At 35.3% G+C, this 3211-nt stretch overlaps 1 pseudogene across 1 annotated transcript; it reads right to left on the bottom strand.

Annotated features, from left to right (window-relative positions):
• Nucleotides 1-959: 959 nt before the first annotated feature.
• On the bottom strand, nt 960-2865 carry LOC143563281 (uncharacterized; annotated as a pseudogene). Its single transcript, XR_013140642.1, has 8 exons — nt 2596-2865; nt 2452-2518; nt 2321-2349; nt 1864-2251; nt 1681-1776; nt 1519-1594; nt 1262-1415; nt 960-1142 (listed from the first exon to the last, which is right to left on the bottom strand). The product of XR_013140642.1 is annotated as an uncharacterized LOC143563281 (transcript).
• Nucleotides 2866-3211: the final 346 nt, after the last annotated feature.

The following is a 3211-nucleotide window of genomic DNA, read 5'->3' on the forward strand; positions in this document are numbered from 1 at the left end:
GCACTTTTTGGAAGATTGGAACCCTTGTATGTATATGTATATGATCCCAAAAAAGATTGTTAGCTGGTTGCATTTTATAACTCCAAGAAAGAAATGGTACCAAAAGAAAGCTGTTAAGTAGTCAAATAAATTGTGTATTTTGTTAAATTGTTGTATTATATTTTCAGCCTTACATGTTTATGTGCATGTCTTACACTTCGCTGATTTTGGAAATGACTTCTCATTCCTCGCATTCTTTTTTTTTTAAGTTTATACGTGTTTAAATTGCTTTCTATTCTAATTTGGGTTTTAGATCCGAGTTTATTCAGTTCGGTTTTCTATTTATTTGGGTTATTCGGTTGTGGAGAACCTGCTAACCGAACGTCATGGTATTTTGGTGTTCGACTGTGTGGTCTTTTGAGTTATGTGTCATGGGCTATCGCCTATTGGGCTGGGCTTTTGGTATAAAATAAGCTACTATAAAAGCAGGTTTGCGACCGGTGCGTCAGTGTTTAAAGAATATGTATAACCAAAAATCGAATTAGTGATTCAGTTTCAGTTACAAACTAAACCATATAGCCGATAAAAACTTGGTTCGGTTCTCTTTTCTTTTGTTTTGGTCAAGTTCGGCTTTCAATTTAGTCGGTTCAAACCAAAAATGAACACCCCTAGTATACACAATCTGCAAGCAGGTTGTTAAGTAAACCCCAAAAACCATAACAGTCGGTTCGGCTTTCAATTTAATAACTCTTTTATTAGTTATTAAGTAAACCCCCAAACCGTTGTGAACAAAACCATAACAGTCTCAAACAAACAAAATTGCTTCGACGTAGATGGTTTGGCCCGCTTTCAACGTTTTATAAACACCCCAACCATCAACAACTGCAAGCAGGTAAAGCCGTAAAGGGGACATACACACTTGATTATCCTAAGACAAGATTTTCTTTTTTTTTCCCTAAATTGTAAATACATTTTTTTTGTATGTCAAATTGTCAATAAACATCCTCACTACAAACAGAATCTCTATTATATACCCGCAATGAATCTTGGAATATATCACAAGATGTAGCCCAAAGCTCTCTAGAAAGCTTGAGATTGTAAGATAATGCAGAAGAATCAACAGTCCTACCATCCCCACCAAAAAAGTATAACCCTGATGCTTCCTGCACTCGATAAAATTCACGTTAACATCAACTTCTTGTGTCGTGTGTAACAAATTCAGTTTATTTAACAAATCAGTACATGAAAACAACCAAAAAAGAAAAATAGAACAAAGGCTTACTGGCGGGGCAAGAGCGGCATCAAGAGTTGAAGACACACCAACCCGAGGTGACCGCAAAAAGCCCAGAAACCACAGGGCAGCAAAAGCAGCCTGTGAAATATACGATGGTAGTTCTCGCATGATGTGAGTTTTTACTGCTCCGGGGTCCACAGCCCTTCGTTTCACCACACATAAATGCAACAAACGTCAATAAAGTGAGTTTAATGTACATTATGTATGTAAACACTAATAATAACAGAAAAGCAGGAAATGCATACATTACTGAGACTTTTTGAGACCCGTTCGTGAGGTTGAGTTGTCGATGGAGCTCATATGAGAATAGCAATACACACACTAGAGAAAGAAAATACAAAGGGTAAAGATGTAAATTTGTCATTAGCATTACTAAACCAGTTTAAAGATGTTAAACATTTTCTTACATTTGGAGTACTCATAGATCTCTGCACAAGGGTAGTTTTTAAATCCTGAAAACCTCTTTCCAGAAACAATTTCCTTGTCTGCCCGAAAGCTAGAAACTGGAGATCATTAAATTATAAGAAAGTTTATATGCATCTCAAATCTTTTAAAAAAGTACAGGCTTTAAAATATTTGAATAAACTCACCAATTCTATGTGTAAAAGATGACACGTTAACAATACGTGAAGGCACCGGACTGTTCTTTAGAAGTGGGAGCATAACTCTCTGTAAGAGTGAATTTAGTTCCCATCATCCTGCCATTAAAATCAAATTATATCGAATGGCACCAATGAATTTTATTAAAAAATATGGTGAGTTTATTTACCTGTCATGACCTTCGGTCGTGAGTTGACTAGAGGTTGCAAGTATCCCAGCATTATTAATAAGAAGTTGAACTGAAGGATGCATATTTGCTTCCAAAAGCCACCTTTCAAGCGAGTTTTTAAATTTCATTATTGACGAGAACGACGATAAGTCAACCCTGAAAGCTTCTAGACTCGCTTCTTTGTTCTTCTTTCTGATGTCGGAAATAACCTGGTAAAAAGAAGTTAAAAAACGAACATAGTTAAGAAATCGAGACATAATAAGCTTCATATAGTATACCTTTGATAACTTATGGGAAGATCTTCCAGCTGCAGGCATGTAATGAAATATCAGTTGATTATTATCTCAAGTTAGTTAACTTTGAATAAAGACTAATAATTATACTGTATATAGATAAGCAGATAACACACCAAGAATAACAAAGAAGCCTTCCTTTGAAAGAGCTAAAGCGGCTGCAGCACCCAATCCTGATGTTGCCTGCATTTAGCGAGACATACACATTTAATAAGTATGTTGCATGTAATTATTAGAAAATAAAGCAAACACATGCTTACACCAGTGATGATGCAGATTGGTAGGCGCCTGTCAAACGTTGATGACAATGGTTCCATTGGAGGCAAAGGTGAAACAGCGGAACGAGGGTATGAATACTTTTTATGAGCAAAAATGCTTTGAACACGCAGCTTTAAATAGGAAATTATAACGGCGAATAACCAGAGAACACCCATCCTCCAAAATGAAAATGTGCAAGCAAACTGCAGAGCTTCCAGTATCTCGATTATTACTCGTGTCATCTTGTTTATAAGCTGGAAACAGGAATTTCAAACGATCAGCCGAACAATAAAGAAAGGATTATTTTTATAAGATCAAAAAGATTAATATGAATCGGCAGGAAGTTAGGTTAGCATAACAACAAATCAGCATAAGAGAGGCAACACAAGATTGTTATGATGAATATGGTTCAAATAAATTACTTGTCTTGTTGAAAAACCTCAAGTGGGTAATATAGTAAATAATAATTGAACATGTCTTTGAGAATCTATATATAAATTAACACGAATGTAAAATTCAAACATCATGAATCAAAATAAAGTGTGAAGTATGAAGTATCAGCAATCAATTTCAATTTCCTAACAAGTAATTAAATAGCATCCAGTTATTAAAGCAAGT

The sequence above is a fragment of the Bidens hawaiensis genome, unplaced genomic scaffold (assembly GCF_021521415.1).
Source record: "Bidens hawaiensis isolate Kalapana, Puna unplaced genomic scaffold, B.hawaiensis_p1.1 tig00001179_1, whole genome shotgun sequence".
Taxonomy (NCBI): Eukaryota; Viridiplantae; Streptophyta; class Magnoliopsida; order Asterales; family Asteraceae; genus Bidens; species Bidens hawaiensis.